The sequence below is a fragment of the Lissotriton helveticus genome, chromosome 3_1 (genome assembly GCF_964261635.1).
Source record: "Lissotriton helveticus chromosome 3_1, aLisHel1.1, whole genome shotgun sequence".
Taxonomy (NCBI): Eukaryota; Metazoa; Chordata; class Amphibia; order Caudata; family Salamandridae; genus Lissotriton; species Lissotriton helveticus.
Genome location: NC_136061.1, coordinates 358306773 through 358323520, shown reverse-complemented (window position 1 = coordinate 358323520; position 16748 = coordinate 358306773). Strand labels below are relative to the sequence as shown.

The following is a 16748-nucleotide window of genomic DNA, read 5'->3' as shown; positions in this document are numbered from 1 at the left end:
CCACCTTTCCCCAGCTGTCGTGCAGCCAGTTGTGTCAGATTTGGTTGGCCAGCCAGGGGTGGCATAATACATGCTGCAGCCCCTGGTAGGCCCTGGGTACACCTATGCCCTGGGTACCTAAGGTACACTGTACAGGGACTGATAGGGTGACTCAGTATCCAATTAGATATGTACCTAAGGTACATGGAATCCATTTTAACAGGGAGAGCAGTGGGCCTGGGGTCCTGAATAGCAGGGCCCCAGGTCAACTAAGTCAGAAAACCAGCAAAACACCAGGCAAAAAGTTGGGGGCAACCATAGCCAGGGATCTACCTTCCTACATGGGGCTCACTCTGAACGGAGAAAAGTCCTCCCTGGTTCCCTCCAAAAGGGCTCAGTTCCTAGGGGCTATTTTGGATTCAAAGCTCTCAAAAGCTTTTCCGACCCGGGAGAGGAGGGAGAAACTGGAAAGACTAGCTCGAAACTTTCAAGGAAAAAGGTGTCTTTCAGTACGCCACTACAAATCTCTGCTGGGGGTAATGTCATCTTGTATTCCCCTAATTCCTCACTGCAGGCTCCGGATGCGTATTCTGCAGGAGCAGCTAGACCTCCAATGGAAGCAAGTTCACGGATCCTTCGAGGACAAAGTGACCGTCACTCCAAGGATGAGAGAAGCAGCATCATGGTGGACACATCAGAGCAACTTGTCCCAAGGTCTATCCTTCGCAGACGTTCCATCCCCTCAAATGGTAACGACGGATGCATCATTGGAGGGTTGGGGAGCAGTGATGCAAGTTCTGCATGTCAGCGGCCATTGGTCTCCTCGCGAGCAGAAGCTCCATATCAACCTTTTGGAGTTAAGAGCAATCAGGCTAGCTCTACAAGCCTTCCTTCCGCGACTTCAAGGTTCACGAGTGCTGGTCAGGACGGACAACACCACGGCCATGCATTATGTGAACAAGGAGGGAGGAACCAGATCTCTCCTATTATCGCAGGAAGCGCAGCAGATCTCGGAATGGGCAATTCATCACGAAATCTCACTAAAAGCCGAGCACTTACCAGGAGTGCTGAACGAACACGCAGACAAACTGAGCAGGTCATCTTCAGAAAGCCACGAGTGGGAGTTAAACCAGCAGGTTTTGGAACAGCTCTTCCGCAAATGGGGCAGACCGGATGTGGATCTCTTTGCCACACCGACCAACAAGAAATGCCGGTCTTACGCCAGCAGATGTCACCACCAAGGGTCGTTAGGGAATGCCCTTTCGATAGCCTGGTCGAGGACATTTGTTTACGCTTTTCCTCCCATTCCTCTGATCCCGCGCCTCATCAGGAAGATGAAAATCGAGCCATGCAGAATGATCTTGGTAGCCCCGGCTTGGCCGAGACAATTCTAGTACACAGAACTTCATCTAATGTCGCTAGTTCCTCCTTTGCCGCTGGAGGATATTCCGGATCTTCTCACAATGTCCGAGGGACAAGTTTGGCATCCAGATCCACAGTCGTTACACCTGACAGCATGGCTCCTGAGCAGCGAGAGTTCATGAATCTTCCCCTTTCCAGTGAGATCAAAGACTTTCTCTCCCAAGCAAGAGCCCCTTCTACAAACAAAACTTACAGATTGAAATGGAAAAGGTTTTGTGTTTGGTGTAGGAAGGAAAAGATAGACCCTTTTACTTCAAAGCCTCATCAACTTCTGCCTTATCTGTTGTCACTGGCTAAATCAAATCTGGCTCATTCATCAATTAAAGTTCATTTAGCGGCCATTTCGAGGTACAGGAGGTCTGGATCTGGACCTTCATTATGGTCGTCCAGGATAGTCAAACAATTTCTTAAAGGCTTGTTCAGAATCTACCCACCAGTGAGGCCTCCGCCACCAACTTGGCATTTAAATGTAGTCCTTTCTCAGCTCATGAAAGCTCCATTTGAGCCGATTCATCGTTCTGACTTGAAATTCCTATCTTGAAAGTTGGCTCTCCTCTTGGCCCTTACATCAGCTAGGAGAGTTGGAGAGTTACAGGCCCTCACCATCCAGGAGCCATTCTTACAATTCAAGAGAAACACCGTAATCTTGAGAATGAACCCAAAATTCATTCCCAAAGTACCATCGGACTTTCACTTAAACGAGCCGGTGATACTGAAAACGTTTTTTCCTAACCCAGCTACTCCGGCGGAGAAAACACTTCACACTCTGGATGTGCAACGGTGCTTAAAATTTTACTTGGATCGGGGAATGATACAAAAGCATGGGAATCTATGAAAGTTACCAATACTGGGGAACCAAAGTTACAGGTAAGTAACTTGTTTTCTTATCAAAGACCACTAAAATAACCATAAGGTTACCCTGGATTAGTGCAATGTAGATCACTTAAAAGTGTGCACCATCTATTAACCCAGCCTCCTTCACAAAGGTTTTCCTGTTGGTTACTCTTTTCAGACATTCTGGGAATATAGAAGATATGCATTGTGAAAATCCCCTTTAAGCCCTGTTAGGAGATCTAGTATTTTGCTTTGCAATTTTAGGACTGTATGCCCGATGGTTGTCTTGTGGATACCTTTTTTCTCAGTACAGTAGGCCTGAGTTGGTCATGGCGACATACCAATGATGAGAGCAAAAGCCTTACTATGAGCAAGGTCAATCCCTGAGCACTCTTGGTGCGCCAAAGCGCTTTGAAATTAATTAGTTAATGTACTCCAAAATGGTATTCATAGTAATTTTTTATTCAGAGTAGGATTAGTTCATGTTTTCACTCCAAGTATTCATTTATTACAATCCATCATATTTCTTCATATGAATGTATGTTGACATCAAAGTAACCAAAGTTCGAATTTGAAAACAATTCAGAAGAGCTCCGTGATGTTATTGTCCCCAATGCATTTCGTGCACAGCACTTCATCAGGGGGAATCTGTTAAGTATATGGTAAAGAAAATATATGTATCGCTATTTTAAGGAGGACGGAATTATAGAAGCAGGTCTTCAAGAGTAACCAAACGTGCAACACCCAAAGTGCGGGTTTATCGGGAGAAAATGTAATGGATAATGTGGAAAGTCGTACGGAAAATGTGACACGTGTTGGGCTGTTAGTATATTAGAGTGAACTTAGATGTGCACGTTGAAAACAGCCGTGACATGTGAGAACAAGCGTGAAGCTCACTTGTTAAAGCAAACGGTGCATGTAGAAGTGTAAGAGACTCCTTAATCACTTCAGTTGAACGGGCTCGTGGATAGTGGTTAAGCCGAGTTTCACCCAATTGTGCCTCGAGATTATAAGTCTACTTAATGGTGGCAAGTCGATATACGGGTATAACAATACATCCTAAGCCAATCACTACAATATTAGCCTCGGCGGTGGCACTTACCAATTACATGTGGAGAAAAGTATCGTGATCAGAAGTAATGTCCGAGCCAAGAGATGGCGAATTCGGAAGACGCCGTGAGTTGTGCGTATGCTCAGTTTACAGCCCCGAGTTGTAAACATAGAAAAAGGAGTGTGTTCATACAAAGAGGTAAACATACTGATAGACATAAAAAGCGGGATGAATAAAAGTGCCCGAGACGAACACTAATTAGTAAAGTTTTGAAATAGACAGCGAAAAAGTAAACTAGGTAAAAAGAAATAAACGTGTGTGTTAGGACACGATACTGTTGAGAAACAATGAGGAACTTAAGATATGTACTTCATGGGTGTGCGTACAGATATCATCACAGGTATATGGAGGTCACAAACCGTAAGAGGAACCAAACGAGAAAAACAGAAATTCATGGCAAAGTGCGAGGGACAATAAGAAGAAAAAATGAAAGAATATGGGAAAGCAGATCCAGAATGAGGAGATGAATAAAAAGCTAAATACAAAAGGAACAAGGAATAGACAGAGAGAATATACAAAGAAAGAATGAATGCGTGAGTATGCAAAGAAAGAGTAGGGAGATGGCAGACGCCAGCAATAGTTGACAGTCATCAGAGAGATCATCATCATGGTAAAACAGTAGTATTAGGATCAGGTGATTACAAATGGAAACTAAATTCAAGCCGTTCATTGAGTCCTTTAGGCTGAAGGGCGCAGACACTGTGGATCCAATATAGTTCTCGTTGTAGCAAAAATTTGTTGTTATCCTGCTGTGGGATATTTTCCACTATTTCTAAAATCTGAAAACGAATTTGCCTGGGGTTATGGGCATTTTGAATGTATTGTGCGGCTATACAAGATTTCAAATTTTTTGTACGAATGTTACTGCGGTGTTCTGTAAGCCTTGTTTTAATTTTTCGTTCAGTTATTCCCTCGTAGGGGAGGCTGCAAACACATTGCAGTAAATACACTACATTGCTGGAGTCACATGTAGCATTAACTCTGAGCTGTATGGGGGTCCCTTGTGTAGGATGGGATACTGTGTTGCCTTTAATTATGTAACTACAGTGACCACAGTTGTGGCATGGTAAGGTTCCTTTGTAAGTCCTGGCATTTGGATCCGTATGTGGTTTTAAGAGAGCTTGAATGTTTTTAGAATGCTGGTAAGCGAAAATTGGAGGATTATCAAAGATGTTTTTGAAGTCCATTTCAGATTGAAGTAAGGACCAGTGTTTGCGAATCGTCTCTTTGATTTTAGAAGAATGTGTGGAATATTTGGACATGAAAACTAGACGAGTCTCCTGATCAGCTGGTTTCTCTTTGGGTTTGAGTAGTTCCTCCCTTGATTTGAGAGCTACTCTGTCTTCTGCCGTTTATGGGAGGTGTCGAGGGTAACCACGCTGGTGGAAATTGTCGGTGATTTTAGTACTGTTCTCAGTATAAAGTTCCCTTGTTGAGGCAATCCTTTCTGAAAGATACATCTGCCGTGTGGATTCCTCACCTTGTGAATATCCCCTTGCGTCAGCAACATTCGGAAATTCTTTTTGTAGCTTCGCGCCGACGTGGACCTAGACGTCATAGAGACACGGCATCGCACGCAACTCCGCTGACGTCACCGACGCCTACAATAGGCCCACGCCGGCGTCATGACATCAGTTCCTTTTTTTCCGCGTCGTCGACGCTAACGGTTTCGGGATACTCAGTAGCTTTTGGTAACTCTGTTACTGTTTTTCTTCATTTCTTTGTTCTCTTGCCTCTTTGTCTCCTTATAATGTCGACAAAGAAGACTGGATTTAAGCCCTGCAGGGAGTGTGGGAAAATTATGTCCGTTACGGACCCACACCAGGACTGTATTTGGTGTTTAAGCTCCGACCACGACGTAGATGGATGTTCGTCGTGTCAAAAAATGAACTCAAAGGCCCTGCGAGAGAGGGAGACCAAACTTCTTGTGGCGAAACTGAAAGCCGATAAAGGAAAGAAGTCTTCAAAATCCCGCTCGAGGAAGTCGAGGTCGAGATCAAGATCTCGAGAGAAGGCGGCTTCGAAGTCTTCGTCGGATCATGCTTCGAGGTCGCATAAGAAGCACAAGAAAAGGAGACATGAGTCTCGACGTCATTCGGGTGAGAAGTCGGGCTCGAGGTCGAGATTGCCCAAGAAGGTTAAATCAAAGGTAATTCAACCACAAGAGGTTTCGGATCGGGAAGATGAAGCCTCGCCTTCGGAGTCGCAGGTTCAATCTCAGACTCCGGTTTCCAATCCAACTCCAATGCAGTCTCCGGCTCAAGAAGAGGTCGAGGAAGTTCCTAATGAGGAAGAGGAATCGGCGCCTGTTGAAGAGCCGGATTCGAATCTGCCTCGAGATCGGCCTGAGGGTGATCATCCACCTTTTCCTGCACCAGGTCAGGGTCCATTATCGTTCCTGAACGCTATGTATGGAGTATTCTCAAGATCATGGTACCCCTCTGGTGCACCTTCGGGTCCCATGGGTCCAATGGCATTTAATTTGGGTGTGCCTCACTCTTATGCCCCGGCACCTTTCATGCTGTATATGCCAGCCCCGACTCCGCTGTGGCAGTACCCGGCTCCACCGAGGTCGACGCCGGCTCGACCGAAGTCGACGGCACCGGTATCGCCCGCTCCAAGCAAATCTTTGGAGCATCCTTCTAAGCCTTCGGATTCTGTACCGACGTCGGCTCCCGCGCCATCGGAGGTGGATCCGGCTGCGATCCGTGTTAAAGAGAGGTCTAGGAGGGAAGCTCAACGTCTCCTGGAAGAACGGAGGTATTATGAGTCTCATTCAGACTTGGAGGAAGGTGAACTGGATGAGAATTATTTCGAAGAGCTGGCTGATGCTAGTGGTCTTGATTTTCCCCCAGAGTGGGTGTTACCATCAGGTCCGGATACGCCTTCAAAGGATGTCCAGCCATATCACGTGGTAATGAGAAAGGCAGCAGGACTTTTAGGCTTGACATTACCAACTGTTGAGTTTAAGTCAAATCTACTGTGAGAAGTTGGCCTGATGTGCAGTGCTCACTATTCTAGTGATCACTATATATCAGTCCAAACAACCCTTATTGATGATTGGTTGTAAGTCAACCTTATAGACCAGCTATCCTAGTAGCATGGATACGAGCAGTCTAAGGCTAAGACTCTAGAGGGCGTGTTAAGCCAGCTGTTTTACCATCACATTACCCCTTGAACACCCAGTGAAAGGACACCACACAAGTTGTTATGAAAATAAACAGTGCATTTATTTATAACAAGACTACCCTGGCTCTTTATGAGACAGGGAGCTAAGCACACAACAAAACTCTTATAAAAATACTTTAAGTCACACAATTTACACAAATGCCCGAGGGGCACGAAAAACCATATACTACAAAAGTGGAATGCGAATTACTAGCAGGTAAGTAACGATTCTCAGAGGTTTTGGGATCGCTAGGGCTGGACTACTGAACCTTTAGATTACTAGCAGGAGGCCTAGGGAACTCGGGTGCAGTGTGTGCACTCTCACGCGGGATGCGGGACAAAGTCTATGGAAACTAGAATTCACAAAGTTAGTGTTCTCGGGCGAACCCGACTAGGTAGGTCAAAAACGAAAGTGGATCTGGACCCTTGGATAGTGAGGCTATGCTGAGGCACCGAAATGCCGAAGTTACCTAGCCCAGGGGCTGCAGCTGCATAGGTCTGAAAAGACGTCGGGATTCTCCGTTGACGAACCAGGAGCCTGAAGGAAAGGAGTTGCTGGCAGGCGACCAGTGAAGATTGTTCGGGTGATCCAAGCTTGGATCGAAGATAGATGACACCTGAAAGCAGAGGGGACCAAGTTCGTGACTACTAGCCAGTAGTCAGGTGGCACCAGGAGGGCACCGGATGGTATTCACCTCGACTAGGTGAGTGGGCGACGCTGGGCTCTGTAGTCTCACGGACCAGGAGGCGTTGTCGGCGACCAGGATGGAGGTACGAGCTGTCCCACGATGGATGATGCTCTCGACGTCGCTGGACCCAGGATTGGGGCAACAAGTCTTGGCAAATTCAAGCCCACGCGGTGGACCTAAAATGGCGTCTGGAGTGGACCAGGAGGGTCCGGGGTGCTCCTCTCTTGGAAGGGAGCAAGGGCCAGTCTGGAGCAACCAGACCAGCAACAGTGATGTCGTCGGGCGTCGTTAAGAAGGCCACAAGCCAGCGGGCTAGTAGCCAAACAACGCGGTGAGCAGCAAAAAGCAGAAGGGCCCCACGCAGATCGTGGAGATGCTGGGAGGCTGAACTTCGGTGCTGGGGCTGCTCAGGGTTGGGGCTTCTCGGACCCCAGAGCACTCACCAGAGGATCCCTCGGCGGTCGTGCTGGAAAGAAGTCGTGCAGTCTTGAAGATGGCCGGTCCCTCGAGGTCTCGTCGCACCCACGGTTCTCAGCTTGGCTGTAGAGGTGGGTAGAGGTCAGAGGTGCCAGGGAAGCCGGTTCTCGTCGAGCTGGGCAGTCAGATTCCGGAGGAAGGACTTGCAGCAGACCGCAGTGTTCTTAAGATGGTGCCTGCGGATGCAGGGTGACTACTCCTTAGTCACAAGGGAGAATCTTGAAGAAGAAATCTTGATGTCCTTTCGTAGAAAGTCGTGTCTTGATTCCAAAGATGATCTAATTTGGAAGGGGGCCTGCTCCTACCTTTATCTTGGAAAGGGGGGCTGGCACGCGACTAAGTCCTGCCCTATGGGTGGGACCAGGAGGGGGGTGGTTACACCCTTCTCCTTTGGCGGGCTTTCCCCAGCTCAGGGGCTGGTGTGCCCCTGGAACTGGTTCAAGCCGGCCTATGCACAGTGAGCACCGGGGTGCCACTTGCAGTCACCTTCCTCTGTAGCCCTGCCTACCTGGAATACACAAAACCCTGTCTGGGACGGTGCTGGCACCGCCCCTGGCAGGAAACCCTTTGTCCTTGCCTCCTGCTCTGGGAGGACTCCCAGCAGCAGGAGGGCAGACTTGTGTCTCGGTGGCAGCATCCATTTTGTGGATGCCAAGGCTCTGCCTGACTTTAACCGGGGTTACAGGTTACATCCATGTCGTGTCCCTCTAGAAGGGTGGAATGCTAACCCCGTCGCCAGAATTGGCGAGGGGTTAGTATTCCAATTCGTATGACACCTTACTCAACATGTTTTGATAAAGCGATACCAGAGTTGGCATATAACCGCAAGGATTATAATGCACTTAAGAGTATATGGTATGCGAGATCATGGAAACGGCTAAGGGATAGATCCCGAAAGCCGCAGACAGGCTCAGCTCATGCCAGAGCACTATCTCACACGATTCCAAGCACTCTGCCTTCAGGATTGTTAAGGCCTGCCATAGGAGTGACTGATAGGAGATCTGTGTGTCCATTTTTAGGGTTAGATATAGGTATACTATATCTAAAGCAAAGGGTGATTACACCACCTTGCCCCAGCTGTCAAGCAGACAGTTGTGTCAGATTTGGATGGCCAGCCAGGGGTGGCATAATACATGCTGCAGCCCCTGGTAGGCCCTGGGTACACCTATGCCCTGGGTACCTAAGGTACACTGTACAGGGACTGATAAGGTGACTCCGTATCCGATTAGATATGTACCTAAGGTACATGGAATCCATTTTGCAGAGAGAGCAGTGGGCCTGGGGTCCTGTATAGCAGGGCCCCAGGTCAACTAAGTCAGAAAACCAGCAAAACACCAGGCAAAAAGTTGGGGGCAACCATAGTCAGGGATCTACCTTCCTACATCTACTTACAGAGGTACTCCATTCTCCAAGCTCAGCTGTGCTCCCATTTAATGAGGCATTAACTGAACCTATTATGGAGGTGTGGAAAAAGCCTCTTTCTGCTCCTGCTGTCTCAAAAAGTGTGGCGAGGAGATATAGGGTGGCTCCCGAGGACCCTGCCTTTTTATCATCTCACCCTTCCCCTGAAAGTCTAATGATTCAGGCTGCGTGCTCTAAAAAGTCAGTTGGTGCTTTTCCCCAAGTGCCTGGTGACAAGGAGGCCAAGAAACAAGATCAAGTGGCCAAGAAAACTTTCTCCTCCGCAAGTATGGCATTAAAGTCAACAAATGCCACTTGTCTTATGGGAAGGTATGTGCACGCACTTATGGACTCAATGCGTTTGTTGATTCCTAAGGTTCCAGAGGACTGCAGGGGTGACTTTGAGGAGGTATTATCTGATACTCAAGCAGCAGCTCGTCAGGTTATCCAGAGCGGTCTAGATACTGCAGATTCTGTGGCACGGATCATGGGCACTGCGGTTGCCACTAGTAGGTCAGCTTGGCTGAAATCCTCGGATTTTTCTACGGATGTGCAGTCTGCACTTTTAGATTTACCTTTTGATGGAGTTGGACTCTTTGGCAAAAAGGCAGATACAGCCTTAGAGAGATTTAAGGATAGCAGGGCAACTGCTAGATCTCTTGGTCTTCAAGTAAGAGGTTCAACGACCAGAAAGTTCAGAGGTTTTGGACGCTCTTATTTTCGTACCTATAGACAAGGTCAACAGCAGCAGCAACAGCAGCAAAATACCTTGTTTCGGTCATATAGGGGAAAGCAAAGGGCACGTCCTCGTGGACGTCAAGCCTCTTCCTCCTCCACCTCCTCCAACCCCCCAGCCACAGAAAAGCAGCCCTAGATCCGCCATTCAGGATCATGTGGGTCCGGTGCGGGGTCGGCTTACCCACTTTCTACGGGATTGGGAATTGGCTACATCAGATCTTTGGGTTCTCAATCTCGTAGAAAATGGGTATGCCCTTCCCTTTCGGAAATTCCCTCCCAATTACTCTCCTTGCCAGGGATATTGCTCAGAGGAAAATCTGTTGCTCCTACAGGAGGAAGTTCAAGCTTTAAGAAAGGGTGCGATAGAGGTGGTCCCAGAGCAGGAAAGGGGTCAGGGATGCTACTCCCGGTATTTCCTGATTCCCAAGAAGGATGGCAGGCTTCGTCCAATCCTGGATCTCAGGATCTTGAATCTCTATCTGAAACAAGAGAAATTCAAGATGCTCACCCTTGCTAAGGTTCTTCAGGCACTGCTGGAAGAAGACTGGATGGTGTCGCTCGACTTGCAGGATGCGTATTTTCACATCCCCATCCTGAAGTCGCACAGGAAGTATCTCCGTTTTACGGTGGAATCGCAGCACTATCAGTTTGCGGTCCTTCCGTTTGGGCTTACTAGTGCGCCTCGAGTCTTCACCAAGGTGATGGCAGTGGTGGCGGCGCATCTCAGAAGGTCATGGATTCCTGTATTCCCTTATTTGGACGACTGGCTGATCAAAGCAGAGTCGTCAGAGAGAGTGCTCCATCATCTGCGAGAGACAACCCAGTTGTTGTACAGGTTGGGTTTTTCGATAAATGTACCCAAGTCTCACCTGGTGCCCTCCCAGCGCAACCTGTTCATAGGTGCTGTACTGGACACAACTGTATGTCGTGCATTCCCTCCTCCTCAAAGGATTCACGACATACAGGAAATGATTCCTTTATTTTACAATGGAGCGGTCGTTCCAGTCCTGAAGGTCCTTCGCCTGCTCGGTCTAATGGCTTCATGCATTCTGTTGGTCAACCATGCACGCTGGCACATGAGGGCGCTCCAGTGGTGCCTCCGCAGGCAGTGGTATCAGCACAACGGAGATCTCAGGGAGTCAGTGAGGATCTCCAGTTAAGCTGCGGCGGATCTGTCTTGGTGGGGCGTGGAAGGCAACCTGTCTCAGGGGAAGCCTTTTCAGCTGCCTCCTCCGGTGGCCACAGTGATAACGGATGCATCCACTCTAGGGTGGGGTGCTCATCTGGGGGATCTGGAGGTCAAGGGTCTTTGGTCTCCAGAGGAGAGGTTGCTTCACATCAACCTTCTAGAATTGCGGGCGATACGTTTGGCGCTCAAGGCCTTCCTCCCTTCCCTTTGCGGTCGTTCGGTCCAGGTCCTGACGGACAACACGACCGCGATGTGGTACATCAACAAACAGGGAGGAGTGGGGTCACAGTGTCTCTGCAGAGAGGCTCTGCATCTCTGGTCCTGGGTTCAGGACCATCAGATTTGTCTGATGGCAAATCATCTGGCCGGAGTTCTGAACGTTCGTGCAGACAGTCTCAGTCGGCATTTCTCTGCCGACCACGAGTGGAGGCTTCACCCGGAGGTGGTTCACGACATCTTTCAGATGTGGGGGACTCCTCGGGTGGACCTGTTCGCCACTCGCGAGAATGCTCGCTGCCTGTCATTCTGCAGTCTCCAGTATCCGATGCAAGGAGCCTTGGGGGTTTCAGTTAAGTTGGGGAAATCAACTCCTTTACGCTTTTCCTCCCATACCCTTGATTCCTCGGGTTCTGAGGAAGATTCGCCAAGACCGGGCCCAAGTCATATTGGTCGCCCCGGACTGGCCAAGAAGGGTGTGGTATACAGATCTTCTCCACCTCTCCTCTCACCCGCCGCTCCGTCTCCCTCTCAGGGCAGACCTCCTCTCTCAGATGGAGGGGCAGGTTCTACACCCCCACCTCCAGACATTACACCTTCATGCCTGGAGATTGAACGGGGCAACCTGAATTCCTTTTCTCTCCCGCCTGACGTGGTGGATGTCATCTTGTCAGCCAGGCGTGACTCCACTAAGTCCATCTATTCTTATAGGTGGTCAAAATTTGTCACGTGGTGTGGGGAGAAATCTATTGACCCTTTGAGAGCCCATTTGTCTGATGTTCTCCAGTTTGCCCTTTCTCTGGCGCAACAGGGGCTTGCTGTTGCCACAATGAAGGGCTATCTTTCAGCGCTGTCGGCATTTCTTTGTTTGCCTGACAAGCCATCTCTTTATAAATCTCCTGTAGTTTTAAGGTTTTTGAAGGGCCTCACAAATAAGTTCCCTCCTACTCCTTTTATTGTGCCTCAGTGGGACTTAAATCTTGTATTGACCTTTTTAATGGGTGCTCCCTTTGAGCCTCTTCACAAATGTCCTATGAGGCTTCTAACTCTTAAAGCAGTCTTCCTCGTTGCAATAACCTTGGCAAGGAGGGTAAGTGGCCTTCAAGCTCTTAGTTTCAAGCCCCCTTTCTTGACCATTCATGCTGATCGAATGGTTCTTAGGACCAGGGCTGCTTTTCTGCCTAAGGTGGTGACTCCTTTCCCCCTTGGTCAATCCATTACCCTCCCTACCTTTTATCCTCCCCCACACCCTTCTAAGGATGAGGAGAGGTTGCACCGTCTGGACCCCAAAAGGGCGGTGTCTTTTTACTTGGACAGATCTAAAGACTTTCGTTTGGATGACCAGCTCTACATTGGGTTTGCTGGCTGCAAGAAAGGAAGAGCGGTCCATAAAAGAACTTTGTCAAGATAGATCGTCCTCTGTATAAAGATCTGCTACTCTTTGGCCGGTAAGGAACGACCAGAGGGTATAAGGGCTCATTCTACAAGAGCTAAGTCTTCAACCTCAGCATTGGCTAGAGGTGTTCCTGTAGAGGATATTTGTAGAGCGGCAACTTGGTCTTCCCTCCACACTTTCGCGAAGCATTTCTGCTTGGTTTCCGAAGTGAGGAGGGACGGTCACTTTGCACGCTCTGTTCTCCAGGATTTCCTGGTCTAGAAGAGTGGACACCCTCCTCCGGGAGTGGGGACTGCTGTGGGACTCTATTAACAAGGTGAGGAATCCACACGGCAGATGTATCTATCAGAAGAACAAGTTACTTACCTTCGGTAACGCTTTTTCTGGTAGATGCAATATCTGCTGTGTATTCCTCACTGACCTACCCGCCTCCCCGTTGTCCACTCTTCTATACCAGAGTTTCTGTAATGTATTTATTTTATTGTCAAGGAGTTATTTATTTCAAATGTTTTATTGCATTTGCTTCACACTGTGTGTGTTACCTTGATATTTGTACTGTGTATATGTGTTCGAGGCATGTGGGCTGCTAAATTCATATCTGTTGCATTAGATCGCCGCCTAGTGTTGGGTCCGGATGATCGCACATTGTTGTCCTGGAAGAGTCTTCGAAGTATCCTGAGATAGGTGGCTCCTCCCCTGGACTACAGTGCGCATGGGCATCGGCTCCATCCCCAGATTGTTTTTTTCCGCCATTGGGTTCGGATGCGGTCTCGACGTCTCTCTGTCGGAACCGAGAAAACTAGCTTTTTTACGGCCAAAAGGCCTTAGTTTCATTACGTCGGTATTGTTTGCGTACGGTCTCGAGTTCTTCCGTCTCTTTGAGTCGGAATCTGCGGAGTCGTATCACTCTTCGGACATCGAGGCCTTCTCATCGCAACACGACCAGAACTTTTCAGCATGGAGCGGAGCCCGTTTAAATACTGCCCCGTCTGTGGGTCCAAATACCCACATATCGATGTGCACCCGGTCTGTAACAAATGCCTTTCGCCAGACCATAACGAGGACAACTGCAAGGCCTGCTCCAGATTCAGGTCAAAGAAGACGCTCAAGCTTCGGCGCGCGGTGCGCCTCGAGGCCAGACAAGCGGCCCCGGCTCCAGAGAACATCTTCGGCGAACTGGAAGAAGAGGGCCTAAGCCATCATCTTGAAATCTCGCCGCCCGCGACGGAGGTCGAGGCGGATCCGGAAGACGACGACGGAGTCGTGGATCAAGGCCTTGAATACGTCGACGAGGTAGGGGACGTCGAAGAAGTTTATGGGGCCGCGGAAGATAGCTCAGGGGATGAGCTATGCCCCGAAGGTTACGCGGATCAGGCTCGGGTCACGGGATCGCCACTCGGCCTTACCCAAGACCCCGTACCGCAAGCCACGGCCCCGCCTTCAGGTCCGGCCACGGACATACTTGCTACGCAGCCAGTATCGAAACCGAAACCGAAACACACGGTATCGACTACACCTAAAATGGCCGACACGAAAACGAAACCGAAACTAACGGATTCGAGTGCATCTAAGATGGCGGCCATTCCACCGAAAACACCAAAGCCTGCTACCTCATCGACTCCGTCGGCCTCCGGTCCACAGAAGTCGAAGAAAACTGTCGATTCGACAGTGCCGAAGTCGTCAACGGAGGAGGCATCCTCTAAGAAGGTTGTCCGGCACGGGTCGACCGGGACGACGCCGTCAAAGTCCGCCAAAGCCAGCGACAAGACTCCGGTGCCGACTGAGACGTCGCTAGTCGGACGCGTGGTTGACACGGAGCCTGTGCGATCCCACGGATCAAAGAGCGGAAGCTCAACACATCGGTCCAAGGACTCGGTGTCTACGGCTGCAGCATCGACGTCTAAGACTCCGAAGGGACCACAAGACGTCGGTTCCGAAGGCAAGGTGAAGGCCTCCTCGTCGGCGCCAAGTGACGCCGTGGGTGAAGCATCCCTCATCGCCGCTTCACTCCAGAGAATTCGGGATAAGGCCTCTACGACGTCGGCTCCGGCGCCGTCGCAACAGAAGCCGATGGACATGCCGGCTAAGCCTGCTAGCAAACTTCTCTTCCTTCTGCCGCCAAAGGAGGCACCAAAGGCCTTTGCGCCAAAGACGGCGCCAAAGACATCGGACTCGTCCACGTCTGCTGGAGTATCGGGTCGACAACTCGACTCCGGAGACGATTCGGAGCGTTTTATCGACGCACACACGGGCAAGTTGACCCTTTACAAGAGAAAGATCACTTCCAACCCAGTGGACTCTTATGTTATCCCACTGAAGAAGAAGAGGCTTGCACAGGATGCTCCAGTCCTGATTGAACCTATCCAGCCTCCTCCTAGAAGGAGTCCGACACCTTCCCCCGAACACTCTGAGGGAGAGGACTATGGACAAGATGACCAGTACACTTTCCCCATCAATGAACCCGATGCACAGCAGGATTCCTATGACGACATAGGCGACCAAGGGATACAGATTGTGGGGCAGGACCCACAGCCTTTCAGTGCACGTGCATCCCCCACAGAAGACTCTGCAGGTTTTCATGCACTCATTGAACGGGCAGCTGCTAATCATGATGTGGACATGCATGCTGACCCAGTGGAGGAAGATTTTCTGTTTGACACTTTTTCTGTCTCCGAAAAGACAGTAAAGACACTGCCTATGCTCAAAGGTGTCCTTAAACATGCTGCGGACATCTTTAAAGAGCCTACCAGGGCGAGGGTGGTCAATCCATGCATCGAAAAGAAATACAGACCAGCACCTGCAGACCCTGCATACATTCGGGGACAGTTGCCACTAGACTCTCTTGTGGTCGCGAATGCCCGCAAACGGGCAAACTCCCAGACGACGGGTGAAGCTCCTCCCCCAGACAAGGAGTCTAAAGTGCTTGAGGCAGGGGGCAAAAGGGTAGCTGCGCAAGCCGCAAATTTCTGGCGGATTGCGAATACACAAGCACTGTTAGCACGTTATGATAGGGCGCATTACGACACCCTAGAGCAAGTTTTAGAACACCTGCCTTCGCAGTTTCAAGAGGCTACCAAACTGCTTATAGAGGAGGGCAAACTCATCTCCAACGCAGCCATAAAGTGTGCACTTGATGCCGCTGACACAGCAGCTAGGGCTATTAACACTAGCGTCATGCTGAGACGACAAGCGTGGCTACGCATATCAGGGTTTAAACCGGACATTCAAACGACCATACTCAATCAACCCGTCAATCCTGATAGACTGTTTGGTCCTGATGTTGACACCACCCTCGAAAAGATTAAGAAAGACAACGAAACAGCTAAGTCTATGGGGGCCCTTCAATCACAACAATTCCGGGGCAACACTTTTCGTCGCTCAGGTGCACGTGGAGTCCCCAGAGGACAGATGGGTCAACAATCACAGTTCACTAGAGGTGGAGCACAGTCCTCCTACCCAAAGCAGAATAAAGGGGGTTATCGAGGAAACAGCACCAAAGGACGTGGCAGAGGAAACAACAACTCCCGTTCCTCTGCCCCAAACAAACAGTGACTCTGTCACTGCCCCCCGACCATTTAACACCTGTCGGGGGGAGACTACAGCAGTTCCTGCCGCTCTGGACAAACATCACCACAGACAGGTGGGTACGACAACTTGTCCAGTACGGTTATTGTCTAGAGTTAAAGTCCACTCCACCCAACATTCCACCAAGGCAGCGACCTATGTCCGCAGAGCACTTGCACTTATTGCAGCAGGAGGTGGTGGTGATGCTGCAAAAAGGCGCAATCGAGCTCGTGCCAGTGGAGGAGGAAGGCACAGGGGTATATTCCCTGTACTTCCTTATTCCAAAGAAGGACGGATCTCTCAGACCCATTCTGGATCTGCGTCCCCTCAACCTGCATATACTGTCAGAACATTTCCATATGCTTACACTGCAACAGATTCTTCCCTTGTTAAACCAAGGGGACTTCTTAGCAACCTTAGACCTCAAGGATGCTTATTTCCACATACCACTACACCCATCCCACAGAAAATACCTCAGGTTCACTATCCAAGGCAGGCATTATCAGTTCAAAGTCCTACCCTTCGGAGTGACCACCGCCCCAAGAGTGTTTACCAAGTGTCTGG

General features: G+C 49.5%; 1 protein-coding gene across 2 annotated transcripts in view; it reads left to right on the top strand.

The window, feature by feature from the left end:
• Positions 1–16748, top strand: part of TAOK1 (TAO kinase 1) — a 1359031-nt gene that overhangs the window by 1033398 nt on the left and 308885 nt on the right. The gene's annotated exons all lie outside the window — the stretch shown is intronic.